At 43.8% G+C, this 12,863-nt stretch overlaps 32 non-coding genes across 32 annotated transcripts; 9 read left to right on the top strand and 23 right to left on the bottom strand.

The window, feature by feature from the left end:
• Window positions 1-249: 249 nt before the first annotated feature.
• On the bottom strand, window positions 250-321 carry TRNAG-UCC (transfer RNA glycine (anticodon UCC)). Its single transcript has one exon. It is a non-coding gene; the product is annotated as a tRNA-Gly (tRNA).
• Window positions 322-726: 405 nt separating this feature from the next.
• Window positions 727-800, top strand: TRNAN-GUU (transfer RNA asparagine (anticodon GUU)). Its single transcript has one exon. It is a non-coding gene; the product is annotated as a tRNA-Asn (tRNA).
• A 312-nt stretch (window positions 801-1,112) lies between these two features.
• TRNAN-GUU (transfer RNA asparagine (anticodon GUU)) lies at window positions 1,113-1,186 on the top strand. Its single transcript has one exon. It is a non-coding gene; the product is annotated as a tRNA-Asn (tRNA).
• Window positions 1,187-1,349: 163 nt separating this feature from the next.
• On the bottom strand, window positions 1,350-1,435 carry TRNAY-GUA (transfer RNA tyrosine (anticodon GUA)). The gene is given in 2 exon segments: window positions 1,350-1,385; window positions 1,399-1,435. It is a non-coding gene; the product is annotated as a tRNA-Tyr (tRNA).
• Window positions 1,436-1,543: 108 nt separating this feature from the next.
• On the bottom strand, window positions 1,544-1,616 carry TRNAA-AGC (transfer RNA alanine (anticodon AGC)). The gene has a single exon. It is a non-coding gene; the product is annotated as a tRNA-Ala (tRNA).
• Window positions 1,617-2,086: 470 nt separating this feature from the next.
• On the bottom strand, window positions 2,087-2,158 carry TRNAG-UCC (transfer RNA glycine (anticodon UCC)). The gene has a single exon. It is a non-coding gene; the product is annotated as a tRNA-Gly (tRNA).
• A 642-nt stretch (window positions 2,159-2,800) lies between these two features.
• TRNAY-GUA (transfer RNA tyrosine (anticodon GUA)) lies at window positions 2,801-2,886 on the bottom strand. Its single transcript is given in 2 exon segments — window positions 2,801-2,836; window positions 2,850-2,886. It is a non-coding gene; the product is annotated as a tRNA-Tyr (tRNA).
• Window positions 2,887-2,994: 108 nt separating this feature from the next.
• Window positions 2,995-3,067, bottom strand: TRNAA-AGC (transfer RNA alanine (anticodon AGC)). The gene has a single exon. It is a non-coding gene; the product is annotated as a tRNA-Ala (tRNA).
• Window positions 3,068-3,540: 473 nt separating this feature from the next.
• TRNAG-UCC (transfer RNA glycine (anticodon UCC)) lies at window positions 3,541-3,612 on the bottom strand. The gene has a single exon. It is a non-coding gene; the product is annotated as a tRNA-Gly (tRNA).
• Window positions 3,613-4,017: 405 nt separating this feature from the next.
• On the top strand, window positions 4,018-4,091 carry TRNAN-GUU (transfer RNA asparagine (anticodon GUU)). The gene has a single exon. It is a non-coding gene; the product is annotated as a tRNA-Asn (tRNA).
• A 163-nt stretch (window positions 4,092-4,254) lies between these two features.
• On the bottom strand, window positions 4,255-4,340 carry TRNAY-GUA (transfer RNA tyrosine (anticodon GUA)). The gene is given in 2 exon segments: window positions 4,255-4,290; window positions 4,304-4,340. It is a non-coding gene; the product is annotated as a tRNA-Tyr (tRNA).
• A 108-nt stretch (window positions 4,341-4,448) lies between these two features.
• Window positions 4,449-4,521, bottom strand: TRNAA-AGC (transfer RNA alanine (anticodon AGC)). Its single transcript has one exon. It is a non-coding gene; the product is annotated as a tRNA-Ala (tRNA).
• A 473-nt stretch (window positions 4,522-4,994) lies between these two features.
• TRNAG-UCC (transfer RNA glycine (anticodon UCC)) lies at window positions 4,995-5,066 on the bottom strand. Its single transcript has one exon. It is a non-coding gene; the product is annotated as a tRNA-Gly (tRNA).
• A 405-nt stretch (window positions 5,067-5,471) lies between these two features.
• On the top strand, window positions 5,472-5,545 carry TRNAN-GUU (transfer RNA asparagine (anticodon GUU)). Its single transcript has one exon. It is a non-coding gene; the product is annotated as a tRNA-Asn (tRNA).
• Window positions 5,546-5,857: 312 nt separating this feature from the next.
• On the top strand, window positions 5,858-5,931 carry TRNAN-GUU (transfer RNA asparagine (anticodon GUU)). Its single transcript has one exon. It is a non-coding gene; the product is annotated as a tRNA-Asn (tRNA).
• Window positions 5,932-6,094: 163 nt separating this feature from the next.
• Window positions 6,095-6,180, bottom strand: TRNAY-GUA (transfer RNA tyrosine (anticodon GUA)). The gene is given in 2 exon segments: window positions 6,095-6,130; window positions 6,144-6,180. It is a non-coding gene; the product is annotated as a tRNA-Tyr (tRNA).
• Window positions 6,181-6,288: 108 nt separating this feature from the next.
• Window positions 6,289-6,361, bottom strand: TRNAA-AGC (transfer RNA alanine (anticodon AGC)). Its single transcript has one exon. It is a non-coding gene; the product is annotated as a tRNA-Ala (tRNA).
• Window positions 6,362-6,831: 470 nt separating this feature from the next.
• TRNAG-UCC (transfer RNA glycine (anticodon UCC)) lies at window positions 6,832-6,903 on the bottom strand. Its single transcript has one exon. It is a non-coding gene; the product is annotated as a tRNA-Gly (tRNA).
• A 405-nt stretch (window positions 6,904-7,308) lies between these two features.
• On the top strand, window positions 7,309-7,382 carry TRNAN-GUU (transfer RNA asparagine (anticodon GUU)). The gene has a single exon. It is a non-coding gene; the product is annotated as a tRNA-Asn (tRNA).
• Window positions 7,383-7,545: 163 nt separating this feature from the next.
• Window positions 7,546-7,631, bottom strand: TRNAY-GUA (transfer RNA tyrosine (anticodon GUA)). Its single transcript is given in 2 exon segments — window positions 7,546-7,581; window positions 7,595-7,631. It is a non-coding gene; the product is annotated as a tRNA-Tyr (tRNA).
• A 655-nt stretch (window positions 7,632-8,286) lies between these two features.
• TRNAG-UCC (transfer RNA glycine (anticodon UCC)) lies at window positions 8,287-8,358 on the bottom strand. The gene has a single exon. It is a non-coding gene; the product is annotated as a tRNA-Gly (tRNA).
• Window positions 8,359-8,763: 405 nt separating this feature from the next.
• On the top strand, window positions 8,764-8,837 carry TRNAN-GUU (transfer RNA asparagine (anticodon GUU)). Its single transcript has one exon. It is a non-coding gene; the product is annotated as a tRNA-Asn (tRNA).
• A 163-nt stretch (window positions 8,838-9,000) lies between these two features.
• Window positions 9,001-9,086, bottom strand: TRNAY-GUA (transfer RNA tyrosine (anticodon GUA)). The gene is given in 2 exon segments: window positions 9,001-9,036; window positions 9,050-9,086. It is a non-coding gene; the product is annotated as a tRNA-Tyr (tRNA).
• A 108-nt stretch (window positions 9,087-9,194) lies between these two features.
• On the bottom strand, window positions 9,195-9,267 carry TRNAA-AGC (transfer RNA alanine (anticodon AGC)). The gene has a single exon. It is a non-coding gene; the product is annotated as a tRNA-Ala (tRNA).
• A 473-nt stretch (window positions 9,268-9,740) lies between these two features.
• On the bottom strand, window positions 9,741-9,812 carry TRNAG-UCC (transfer RNA glycine (anticodon UCC)). The gene has a single exon. It is a non-coding gene; the product is annotated as a tRNA-Gly (tRNA).
• A 405-nt stretch (window positions 9,813-10,217) lies between these two features.
• On the top strand, window positions 10,218-10,291 carry TRNAN-GUU (transfer RNA asparagine (anticodon GUU)). The gene has a single exon. It is a non-coding gene; the product is annotated as a tRNA-Asn (tRNA).
• A 312-nt stretch (window positions 10,292-10,603) lies between these two features.
• Window positions 10,604-10,677, top strand: TRNAN-GUU (transfer RNA asparagine (anticodon GUU)). Its single transcript has one exon. It is a non-coding gene; the product is annotated as a tRNA-Asn (tRNA).
• Window positions 10,678-10,840: 163 nt separating this feature from the next.
• On the bottom strand, window positions 10,841-10,926 carry TRNAY-GUA (transfer RNA tyrosine (anticodon GUA)). The gene is given in 2 exon segments: window positions 10,841-10,876; window positions 10,890-10,926. It is a non-coding gene; the product is annotated as a tRNA-Tyr (tRNA).
• A 108-nt stretch (window positions 10,927-11,034) lies between these two features.
• TRNAA-AGC (transfer RNA alanine (anticodon AGC)) lies at window positions 11,035-11,107 on the bottom strand. The gene has a single exon. It is a non-coding gene; the product is annotated as a tRNA-Ala (tRNA).
• A 470-nt stretch (window positions 11,108-11,577) lies between these two features.
• Window positions 11,578-11,649, bottom strand: TRNAG-UCC (transfer RNA glycine (anticodon UCC)). The gene has a single exon. It is a non-coding gene; the product is annotated as a tRNA-Gly (tRNA).
• Window positions 11,650-12,291: 642 nt separating this feature from the next.
• Window positions 12,292-12,377, bottom strand: TRNAY-GUA (transfer RNA tyrosine (anticodon GUA)). The gene is given in 2 exon segments: window positions 12,292-12,327; window positions 12,341-12,377. It is a non-coding gene; the product is annotated as a tRNA-Tyr (tRNA).
• A 108-nt stretch (window positions 12,378-12,485) lies between these two features.
• On the bottom strand, window positions 12,486-12,558 carry TRNAA-AGC (transfer RNA alanine (anticodon AGC)). The gene has a single exon. It is a non-coding gene; the product is annotated as a tRNA-Ala (tRNA).
• Window positions 12,559-12,863: the final 305 nt, after the last annotated feature.

Raw genomic sequence — 12,863 nt, 5'->3', positions numbered from 1 at the left:
CCGGGGACAGTGAAAAAACTTGCATAGTTTGTAGAAAAAAGTTGTGATGTAGCACAATCCCAAGGAGAACCGTTGAACTTTTATGGGTTGGTTTGTTTATCGAAAATGCTGAGAGGTCGTGAAGGCCTCCTGGTCTTTTTTTTTCCTCCTTTCTGTGGTTGCTAAACTGTAAGAAGAGAGTAGAGCATGAGCCTTAACACAAAACATTAAAAGAGAATAAATGCAACACCAATGGTGAAAAGCAAGACATGCGTTGGCCGGGAATCGAACCCGGGTCAACTGCTTGGAAGGCAGCTATGCTCACCACTATACCACCAACGCTTTCGGAAGTGTACGTTTTTTTGACATTTTCTGCAATAACACTAAACTTTCTGTTGACAGAAGCATTTGGATGCAATGTAATGATGAAAAGTATAAAACACAACCTTTTAGCAGAGGATGGTTTCGATCCATCGACCTCTGGGTTATGGGCCCAGCACGCTTCCGCTGCGCCACTCTGCTCGTAGTGTTGGATGCTTAGAGTCGAAGTCTAATTACTGTCTGCCTTCTGGTCTGTGTCGTGTAATTTATCAGCCATTTCTTATCTGTTGGCAACTAGATTATTCTTGGTGTTTTGCAATTATTTCTTTGTTTTTTTCTGTTTCCTTTAGTCATATTGTTGAAAATCATTTGAAGAAACGGTGTCTGACCTTGCTTAAGGTGCAGGCAAAAATTGTGGTCCATTGGGTCTCTGTGGCGCAATCGGTTAGCGCGTTCGGCTGTTAACCGAAAGGTTGGTGGTTCGAGTCCACCCAGGGACGTCGCACCCTTTTGCAGTCCACCCGATGGTTTCGATCCATCGACCTCTGGGTTATGGGCCCAGCACGCTTCCGCTGCGCCACTCTGCTCGTAGTGTTGGATGCTTAGAGTCGAAGTCTAATTACTGTCTGCCTTCTGGTCTGTGTCGTGTAATTTATCAGCCATTTCTTATCTGTTGGCAACTAGATTATTCTTGGTGTTTTGCAATTATTTCTTTGTTTTTTTCTGTTTCCTTTAGTCATATTGTTGAAAATCATTTGAAGAAACGGTGTCTGACCTTGCTTAAGGTGCAGGCAAAAATTGTGGTCCATTGGGTCTCTGTGGCGCAATCGGTTAGCGCGTTCGGCTGTTAACCGAAAGGTTGGTGGTTCGAGTCCACCCAGGGACGTCGCACCCTTTTGCAGTCCACCCAGAGACGTTGCACAGTTGGAGAAGTTTTTGCATTGGTGCTGAGCATCTCTCTCATGTAAAAGCCATTTTGCTGACTATGTTTTGAATTCACGAGGCAAACTGGAGAAAAACTTTCTGTATGAGATAAGATAAACAAAACTTCCTTCGAGCCGGAATTGAACCAGCGACCTAAGGATTGCTAATTTAGAGCTACAGTCCTCCGCTCTACCAGCTGAGCTATCGAAGGATTGTTTTGGCCACTGTCGAAAGCCTCCTAGGTTTGGCCGTGGGTGCCACGGGCAGATGGTAAAAATGATTCATTCAACTCTGCGAAAAAGGAATCCAATGGTAGCATTGGAGAATGCGGGCATCGATCCCGCTACCTCTCGCATGCTAAGCGAGCGCTCTACCACTTGAGCTAATCCCCCAAACCTGTGAAACTTGACGTCAGTTTCACGTCACACCAGGTCACAATTTTCATATACAGTCACAGATGACATTGCTTTTTTTTTTTTTTTTTTTTTTTAAGTGTGGACTCCGTTTTCCCATACTTGAAGAACATTTAAGGAGTCCACAACGTGATTGGTGACCTACAAATACAGTCGAGCAACTTTCTAGCAAACCCTTTCTATGCACATGGAGAATCAAACCGGGGACAGTGAAAAAACTTGCATAGTTTGTAGAAAAAAGTTGTGATGTAGCACAATCCCAAGGAGAACCGTTGAACTTTTATGGGTTGGTTTGTTTATCGAAAATGCTGAGAGGTCGTGAAGGCCTCCTGGTCTTTTTTTTTCCTCCTTTCTGTGGTTGCTAAACTGTAAGAAGAGAGTAGAGCATGAGCCTTAACACAAAACATTAAAAGAGAATAAATGCAACACCAATGGTGAAAAGCAAGACATGCGTTGGCCGGGAATCGAACCCGGGTCAACTGCTTGGAAGGCAGCTATGCTCACCACTATACCACCAACGCTTTCGGAAGTGTACGTTTTTTTGACATTTTCTGCAATAACACTAAACTTTCTGTTGACAGAAGCATTTGGATGCAATGTAATGATGAAAAGTATAAAACACAACCTTTTAGCAGAGGATGGTTTCGATCCATCGACCTCTGGGTTATGGGCCCAGCACGCTTCCGCTGCGCCACTCTGCTCGTAGTGTTGGATGCTTAGAGTCGAAGTCTAATTACTGTCTGCCTTCTGGTCTGTGTCGTGTAATTTATCAGCCATTTCTTATCTGTTGGCAACTAGATTATTCTTGGTGTTTTGCAATTATTTCTTTGTTTTTTTCTGTTTCCTTTAGTCATATTGTTGAAAATCATTTGAAGAAACGGTGTCTGACCTTGCTTAAGGTGCAGGCAAAAATTGTGGTCCATTGGGTCTCTGTGGCGCAATCGGTTAGCGCGTTTGGCTGTTAACCGAAAGGTTGGTGGTTCGAGTCCACCCAGGGACGTCGCACCCTTTTGCAGTCCACCCAGAGACGTTGCACAGTTGGAGAAGTTTTTGCATTGGTGCTGAGCATCTCTCTCATGTAAAAGCCATTTTGCTGACTATGTTTTGAATTCACGAGGCAAACTGGAGAAAAACTTTCTGTATGAGATAAGATAAACAAAACTTCCTTCGAGCCGGAATTGAACCAGCGACCTAAGGATTGCTAATTTAGAGCTACAGTCCTCCGCTCTACCAGCTGAGCTATCGAAGGATTGTTTTGGCCACTGTCGAAAGCCTCCTAGGTTTGGCCGTGGGTGCCACGGGCAGATGGTAAAAATGATTCATTCAACTCTGCGAAAAAGGAATCCAATGGTAGCATTGGAGAATGCGGGCATCGATCCCGCTACCTCTCGCATGCTAAGCGAGCGCTCTACCACTTGAGCTAATCCCCCAAACCTGTGAAACTTGACGTCAGTTTCACGTCACACCAGGTCACAATTTTCATATACAGTCACAGATGACATTGCTTTTTTTTTTTTTTTTTTTTTTTTTTAAGTGTGGACTCCGTTTTCCCATACTTGAAGAACATTTAAGGAGTCCACAACGTGATTGGTGACCTACAAATACAGTCGAGCAACTTTCTAGCAAACCCTTTCTATGCACATGGAGAATCAAACCGGGGACAGTGAAAAAACTTGCATAGTTTGTAGAAAAAAGTTGTGATGTAGCACAATCCCAAGGAGAACCGTTGAACTTTTATGGGTTGGTTTGTTTACCGAAAATGCTGAGAGGTCGTGAAGGCCTCCTGGTCTTTTTTTTTCCTCCTTTCTGTGGTTGCTAAACTGTAAGAAGAGAGTAGAGCATGAGCCTTAACACAAAACATTAAAAGAGAATAAATGCAACACCAATGGTGAAAAGCAAGACATGCGTTGGCCGGGAATCGAACCCGGGTCAACTGCTTGGAAGGCAGCTATGCTCACCACTATACCACCAACGCTTTCGGAAGTGTACGTTTTTTTGACATTTTCTGCAATAACACTAAACTTTCTGTTGACAGAAGCATTTGGATGCAATGTAATGATGAAAAGTATAAAACACAACCTTTTAGCAGAGGATGGTTTCGATCCATCGACCTCTGGGTTATGGGCCCAGCACGCTTCCGCTGCGCCACTCTGCTCGTAGTGTTGGATGCTTAGAGTCGAAGTCTAATTACTGTCTGCCTTCTGGTCTGTGTCGTGTAATTTATCAGCCATTTCTTATCTGTTGGCAACTAGATTATTCTTGGTGTTTTGCAATTATTTCTTTGTTTTTTTCTGTTTCCTTTAGTCATATTGTTGAAAATCATTTGAAGAAACGGTGTCTGACCTTGCTTAAGGTGCAGGCAAAAATTGTGGTCCATTGGGTCTCTGTGGCGCAATCGGTTAGCGCGTTCGGCTGTTAACCGAAAGGTTGGTGGTTCGAGTCCACCCAGGGACGTCGCACCCTTTTGCAGTCCACCCAGAGACGTTGCACAGTTGGAGAAGTTTTTGCATTGGTGCTGAGCATCTCTCTCATGTAAAAGCCATTTTGCTGACTATGTTTTGAATTCACGAGGCAAACTGGAGAAAAACTTTCTGTATGAGATAAGATAAACAAAACTTCCTTCGAGCCGGAATTGAACCAGCGACCTAAGGATTGCTAATTTAGAGCTACAGTCCTCCGCTCTACCAGCTGAGCTATCGAAGGATTGTTTTGGCCACTGTCGAAAGCCTCCTAGGTTTGGCCGTGGGTGCCACGGGCAGATGGTAAAAATGATTCATTCAACTCTGCGAAAAAGGAATCCAATGGTAGCATTGGAGAATGCGGGCATCGATCCCGCTACCTCTCGCATGCTAAGCGAGCGCTCTACCACTTGAGCTAATCCCCCAAACCTGTGAAACTTGACGTCAGTTTCACGTCACACCAGGTCACAATTTTCATATACAGTCACAGATGACATTGCTTTTTTTTTTTTTTTTTTTTTTTTTTAAGTGTGGACTCCGTTTTCCCATACTTGAAGAACATTTAAGGAGTCCACAACGTGATTGGTGACCTACAAATACAGTCGAGCAACTTTCTAGCAAACCCTTTCTATGCACATGGAGAATCAAACCGGGGACAGTGAAAAAACTTGCATAGTTTGTAGAAAAAAGTTGTGATGTAGCACAATCCCAAGGAGAACCGTTGAACTTTTATGGGTTGGTTTGTTTATCGAAAATGCTGAGAGGTCGTGAAGGCCTCCTGGTCTTTTTTTTTCCTCCTTTCTGTGGTTGCTAAACTGTAAGAAGAGAGTAGAGCATGAGCCTTAACACAAAACATTAAAAGAGAATAAATGCAACACCAATGGTGAAAAGCAAGACATGCGTTGGCCGGGAATCGAACCCGGGTCAACTGCTTGGAAGGCAGCTATGCTCACCACTATACCACCAACGCTTTCGGAAGTGTACGTTTTTTTGACATTTTCTGCAATAACACTAAACTTTCTGTTGACAGAAGCATTTGGATGCAATGTAATGATGAAAAGTATAAAACACAACCTTTTAGCAGAGGATGGTTTCGATCCATCGACCTCTGGGTTATGGGCCCAGCACGCTTCCGCTGCGCCACTCTGCTCGTAGTGTTGGATGCTTAGAGTCGAAGTCTAATTACTGTCTGCCTTCTGGTCTGTGTCGTGTAATTTATCAGCCATTTCTTATCTGTTGGCAACTAGATTATTCTTGGTGTTTTGCAATTATTTCTTTGTTTTTTTCTGTTTCCTTTAGTCATATTGTTGAAAATCATTTGAAGAAACGGTGTCTGACCTTGCTTAAGGTGCAGGCAAAAATTGTGGTCCATTGGGTCTCTGTGGCGCAATCGGTTAGCGCGTTCGGCTGTTAACCGAAAGGTTGGTGGTTCGAGTCCACCCAGGGACGTCGCACCCTTTTGCAGTCCACCCGATGGTTTCGATCCATCGACCTCTGGGTTATGGGCCCAGCACGCTTCCGCTGCGCCACTCTGCTCGTAGTGTTGGATGCTTAGAGTCGAAGTCTAATTACTGTCTGCCTTCTGGTCTGTGTCGTGTAATTTATCAGCCATTTCTTATCTGTTGGCAACTAGATTATTCTTGGTGTTTTGCAATTATTTCTTTGTTTTTTTCTGTTTCCTTTAGTCATATTGTTGAAAATCATTTGAAGAAACGGTGTCTGACCTTGCTTAAGGTGCAGGCAAAAATTGTGGTCCATTGGGTCTCTGTGGCGCAATCGGTTAGCGCGTTCGGCTGTTAACCGAAAGGTTGGTGGTTCGAGTCCACCCAGGGACGTCGCACCCTTTTGCAGTCCACCCAGAGACGTTGCACAGTTGGAGAAGTTTTTGCATTGGTGCTGAGCATCTCTCTCATGTAAAAGCCATTTTGCTGACTATGTTTTGAATTCACGAGGCAAACTGGAGAAAAACTTTCTGTATGAGATAAGATAAACAAAACTTCCTTCGAGCCGGAATTGAACCAGCGACCTAAGGATTGCTAATTTAGAGCTACAGTCCTCCGCTCTACCAGCTGAGCTATCGAAGGATTGTTTTGGCCACTGTCGAAAGCCTCCTAGGTTTGGCCGTGGGTGCCACGGGCAGATGGTAAAAATGATTCATTCAACTCTGCGAAAAAGGAATCCAATGGTAGCATTGGAGAATGCGGGCATCGATCCCGCTACCTCTCGCATGCTAAGCGAGCGCTCTACCACTTGAGCTAATCCCCCAAACCTGTGAAACTTGACGTCAGTTTCACGTCACACCAGGTCACAATTTTCATATACAGTCACAGATGACATTGCTTTTTTTTTTTTTTTTTTTTTTTAAGTGTGGACTCCGTTTTCCCATACTTGAAGAACATTTAAGGAGTCCACAACGTGATTGGTGACCTACAAATACAGTCGAGCAACTTTCTAGCAAACCCTTTCTATGCACATGGAGAATCAAACCGGGGACAGTGAAAAAACTTGCATAGTTTGTAGAAAAAAGTTGTGATGTAGCACAATCCCAAGGAGAACCGTTGAACTTTTATGGGTTGGTTTGTTTATCGAAAATGCTGAGAGGTCGTGAAGGCCTCCTGGTCTTTTTTTTTCCTCCTTTCTGTGGTTGCTAAACTGTAAGAAGAGAGTAGAGCATGAGCCTTAACACAAAACATTAAAAGAGAATAAATGCAACACCAATGGTGAAAAGCAAGACATGCGTTGGCCGGGAATCGAACCCGGGTCAACTGCTTGGAAGGCAGCTATGCTCACCACTATACCACCAACGCTTTCGGAAGTGTACGTTTTTTTGACATTTTCTGCAATAACACTAAACTTTCTGTTGACAGAAGCATTTGGATGCAATGTAATGATGAAAAGTATAAAACACAACCTTTTAGCAGAGGATGGTTTCGATCCATCGACCTCTGGGTTATGGGCCCAGCACGCTTCCGCTGCGCCACTCTGCTCGTAGTGTTGGATGCTTAGAGTCGAAGTCTAATTACTGTCTGCCTTCTGGTCTGTGTCGTGTAATTTATCAGCCATTTCTTATCTGTTGGCAACTAGATTATTCTTGGTGTTTTGCAATTATTTCTTTGTTTTTTTCTGTTTCCTTTAGTCATATTGTTGAAAATCATTTGAAGAAACGGTGTCTGACCTTGCTTAAGGTGCAGGCAAAAATTGTGGTCCATTGGGTCTCTGTGGCGCAATCGGTTAGCGCGTTCGGCTGTTAACCGAAAGGTTGGTGGTTCGAGTCCACCCAGGGACATCGCACCCTTTTGCAGTCCACCCAGAGACGTTGCACAGTTGGAGAAGTTTTTGCATTGGTGCTGAGCATCTCTCTCATGTAAAAGCCATTTTGCTGACTATGTTTTGAATTCACGAGGCAAACTGGAGAAAAACTTTCTGTATGAGATAAGATAAACAAAACTTCCTTCGAGCCGGAATTGAACCAGCGACCTAAGGATTGCTAATTTAGAGCTACAGTCCTCCGCTCTACCAGCTGAGCTATCGAAGGATTGTTTTGGCCACTGTCGAAAGCCTCCTAGGTTTGGCCGTGGGTGCCACGGGCAGATGGTAAAAATGATTCATTCAACTCTGCGAAAAAGGAATCCAATGGTAGCATTGGAGAATGCGGGCATCGATCCCGCTACCTCTCGCATGCTAATCGAGCGCTCTACCACTTGAGCTAATCCCCCAAACCTGTGAAACTTGACGTCAGTTTCACGTCACACCAGGTCACAATTTTCATATACAGTCACAGATGACATTGCTTTTTTTTTTTTTTTTTTTTTTTTTTTAAGTGTGGACTCCGTTTTCCCATACTTGAAGAACATTTAAGGAGTCCACAACGTGATTGGTGACCTACAAATACAGTCGAGCAACTTTCTAGCAAACCCTTTCTATGCACATGGAGAATCAAACCGGGGACAGTGAAAAAACTTGCATAGTTTGTAGAAAAAAGTTGTGATGTAGCACAATCCCAAGGAGAACCGTTGAACTTTTATGGGTTGGTTTGTTTATCGAAAATGCTGAGAGGTCGTGAAGGCCTCCTGGTCTTTTTTTTTCCTCCTTTCTGTGGTTGCTAAACTGTAAGAAGAGAGTAGAGCATGAGCCTTAACACAAAACATTAAAAGAGAATAAATGCAACACCAATGGTGAAAAGCAAGACATGCGTTGGCCGGGAATCGAACCCGGGTCAACTGCTTGGAAGGCAGCTATGCTCACCACTATACCACCAACGCTTTCGGAAGTGTACGTTTTTTTGACATTTTCTGCAATAACACTAAACTTTCTGTTGACAGAAGCATTTGGATGCAATGTAATGATGAAAAGTATAAAACACAACCTTTTAGCAGAGGATGGTTTCGATCCATCGACCTCTGGGTTATGGGCCCAGCACGCTTCCGCTGCGCCACTCTGCTCGTAGTGTTGGATGCTTAGAGTCGAAGTCTAATTACTGTCTGCCTTCTGGTCTGTGTCGTGTAATTTATCAGCCATTTCTTATCTGTTGGCAACTAGATTATTCTTGGTGTTTTGCAATTATTTCTTTGTTTTTTTCTGTTTCCTTTAGTCATATTGTTGAAAATCATTTGAAGAAACGGTGTCTGACCTTGCTTAAGGTGCAGGCAAAAATTGTGGTCCATTGGGTCTCTGTGGCGCAATCGGTTAGCGCGTTCGGCTGTTAACCGAAAGGTTGGTGGTTCGAGTCCACCCAGGGACGTCGCACCCTTTTGCAGTCCACCCAGAGACGTTGCACAGTTGGAGAAGTTTTTGCATTGGTGCTGAGCATCTCTCTCATGTAAAAGCCATTTTGCTGACTATGTTTTGAATTCACGAGGCAAACTGGAGAAAAACTTTCTGTATGAGATAAGATAAACAAAACTTCCTTCGAGCCGGAATTGAACCAGCGACCTAAGGATTGCTAATTTAGAGCTACAGTCCTCCGCTCTACCAGCTGAGCTATCGAAGGATTGTTTTGGCCACTGTCGAAAGCCTCCTAGGTTTGGCCGTGGGTGCCACGGGCAGATGGTAAAAATGATTCATTCAACTCTGCGAAAAAGGAATCCAATGGTAGCATTGGAGAATGCGGGCATCGATCCCGCTACCTCTCGCATGCTAAGCGAGCGCTCTACCACTTGAGCTAATCCCCCAAACCTGTGAAACTTGACGTCAGTTTCACGTCACACCAGGTCACAATTTTCATATACAGTCACAGATGACATTGCTTTTTTTTTTTTTTTTTTTTTTTTTTAAGTGTGGACTCCGTTTTCCCATACTTGAAGAACATTTAAGGAGTCCACAACGTGATTGGTGACCTACAAATACAGTCGAGCAACTTTCTAGCAAACCCTTTCTATGCACATGGAGAATCAAACCGGGGACAGTGAAAAAACTTGCATAGTTTGTAGAAAAAAGTTGTGATGTAGCACAATCCCAAGGAGAACCGTTGAACTTTTATGGGTTGGTTTGTTTATCGAAAATGCTGAGAGGTCGTGAAGGCCTCCTGGTCTTTTTTTTTCCTCCTTTCTGTGGTTGCTAAACTGTAAGAAGAGAGTAGAGCATGAGCCTTAACACAAAACATTAAAAGAGAATAAATGCAACACCAATGGTGAAAAGCAAGACATGCGTTGGCCGGGAATCGAACCCGGGTCAACTGCTTGGAAGGCAGCTATGCTCACCACTATACCACCAACGCTTTCGGAAGTGTACGTTTTTTTGACATTTTCTGCAATAACACTAAACTTTCTGTTGACAGAAGCATTTGGATGCAATGTAATGATGAAAAGTATAAAACACAACCTTTTAGCAGAGGATGGTTTCGATCCATCGACCTCTGGGTTATGGGCCCAGCACGCTTCCGCTGCGCCACTCTGCTCGTAGTGTTGGATGCTTAGAGTCGAAGTCTAATTACTGTCTGCCTTCTGGTCTGTGTCGTGTAATTTATCAGCCATTTCTTATCTGTTGGCAACTAGATTATTCTTGGTGTTTTGCAATTATTTCTTTGTTTTTTTCTGTTTCCTTTAGTCATATTGTTGAAAATCATTTGAAGAAACGGTGTCTGACCTTGCTTAAGGTGCAGGCAAAAATTGTGGTCCATTGGGTCTCTGTGGCGCAATCGGTTAGCGCGTTCGGCTGTTAACCGAAAGGTTGGTGGTTCGAGTCCACCCAGGGACGTCGCACCCTTTTGCAGTCCACCCGATGGTTTCGATCCATCGACCTCTGGGTTATGGGCCCAGCACGCTTCCGCTGCGCCACTCTGCTCGTAGTGTTGGATGCTTAGAGTCGAAGTCTAATTACTGTCTGCCTTCTGGTCTGTGTCGTGTAATTTATCAGCCATTTCTTATCTGTTGGCAACTAGATTATTCTTGGTGTTTTGCAATTATTTCTTTGTTTTTTTCTGTTTCCTTTAGTCATATTGTTGAAAATCATTTGAAGAAACGGTGTCTGACCTTGCTTAAGGTGCAGGCAAAAATTGTGGTCCATTGGGTCTCTGTGGCGCAATCGGTTAGCGCGTTCGGCTGTTAACCGAAAGGTTGGTGGTTCGAGTCCACCCAGGGACGTCGCACCCTTTTGCAGTCCACCCAGAGACGTTGCACAGTTGGAGAAGTTTTTGCATTGGTGCTGAGCATCTCTCTCATGTAAAAGCCATTTTGCTGACTATGTTTTGAATTCACGAGGCAAACTGGAGAAAAACTTTCTGTATGAGATAAGATAAACAAAACTTCCTTCGAGCCGGAATTGAACCAGCGACCTAAGGATTGCTAATTTAGAGCTACAGTCCTCCGCTCTACCAGCTGAGCTATCGAAGGATTGTTTTGGCCACTGTCGAAAGCCTCCTAGGTTTGGCCGTGGGTGCCACGGGCAGATGGTAAAAATGATTCATTCAACTCTGCGAAAAAGGAATCCAATGGTAGCATTGGAGAATGCGGGCATCGATCCCGCTACCTCTCGCATGCTAAGCGAGCGCTCTACCACTTGAGCTAATCCCCCAAACCTGTGAAACTTGACGTCAGTTTCACGTCACACCAGGTCACAATTTTCATATACAGTCACAGATGACATTGCTTTTTTTTTTTTTTTTTTTTTTTAAGTGTGGACTCCGTTTTCCCATACTTGAAGAACATTTAAGGAGTCCACAACGTGATTGGTGACCTACAAATACAGTCGAGCAACTTTCTAGCAAACCCTTTCTATGCACATGGAGAATCAAACCGGGGACAGTGAAAAAACTTGCATAGTTTGTAGAAAAAAGTTGTGATGTAGCACAATCCCAAGGAGAACCGTTGAACTTTTATGGGTTGGTTTGTTTATCGAAAATGCTGAGAGGTCGTGAAGGCCTCCTGGTCTTTTTTTTTCCTCCTTTCTGTGGTTGCTAAACTGTAAGAAGAGAGTAGAGCATGAGCCTTAACACAAAACATTAAAAGAGAATAAATGCAACACCAATGGTGAAAAGCAAGACATGCGTTGGCCGGGAATCGAACCCGGGTCAACTGCTTGGAAGGCAGCTATGCTCACCACTATACCACCAACGCTTTCGGAAGTGTACGTTTTTTTGACATTTTCTGCAATAACACTAAACTTTCTGTTGACAGAAGCATTTGGATGCAATGTAATGATGAAAAGTATAAAACACAACCTTTTAGCAGAGGATGGTTTCGATCCATCGACCTCTGGGTTATGGGCCCAGCACGCTTCCGCTGCGCCACTCTGCTCGTAGTGTTGGATGCTTAGAGTCGAAGTCTAATTACTGTCTGCCTTCTGGTCTGTGTCGTGTAATTTATCAGCCATTTCTTATCTGTTGGCAACTAGATTATTCTTGGTGTTTTGCAATTATTTCTTTGTTTTTTTCTGTTTCCTTTAGTCATATTGTTGAAAATCATTTGAAGAAACGGTGTCTGACCTTGCTTAAGGTGCAGGCAAAAATTGTGGTCCATTGGGTCTCTGTGGCGCAATCGGTTAGCGCGTTTGGCTGTTAACCGAAAGGTTGGTGGTTCGAGTCCACCCAGGGACGTCGCACCCTTTTGCAGTCCACCCAGAGACGTTGCACAGTTGGAGAAGTTTTTGCATTGGTGCTGAGCATCTCTCTCATGTAAAAGCCATTTTGCTGACTATGTTTTGAATTCACGAGGCAAACTGGAGAAAAACTTTCTGTATGAGATAAGATAAACAAAACTTCCTTCGAGCCGGAATTGAACCAGCGACCTAAGGATTGCTAATTTAGAGCTACAGTCCTCCGCTCTACCAGCTGAGCTATCGAAGGATTGTTTTGGCCACTGTCGAAAGCCTCCTAGGTTTGGCCGTGGGTGCCACGGGCAGATGGTAAAAATGATTCATTCAACTCTGCGAAAAAGGAATCCAATGGTAGCATTGGAGAATGCGGGCATCGATCCCGCTACCTCTCGCATGCTAAGCGAGCGCTCTACCACTTGAGCTAATCCCCCAAACCTGTGAAACTTGACGTCAGTTTCACGTCACACCAGGTCACAATTTTCATATACAGTCACAGATGACATTGCTTTTTTTTTTTTTTTTTTTTTTTTTTAAGTGTGGACTCCGTTTTCCCATACTTGAAGAACATTTAAGGAGTCCACAACGTGATTGGTGACCTACAAATACAGTCGAGCAACTTTCTAGCAAACCCTTTCTATGCACATGGAGAATCAAACCGGGGACAGTGAAAAAACTTGCATAGTTTGTAGAAAAAAGTTGTGATGTAGCACAATCCCAAGGAGAACCGTTGAACTTT

This window comes from Ranitomeya variabilis, chromosome 2 (assembly GCF_051348905.1).
Source record: "Ranitomeya variabilis isolate aRanVar5 chromosome 2, aRanVar5.hap1, whole genome shotgun sequence".
NCBI lineage: Eukaryota > Metazoa > Chordata > Amphibia > Anura > Dendrobatidae > Ranitomeya > Ranitomeya variabilis.
This window is presented reverse-complemented; position numbering and strand designations above follow the sequence as displayed.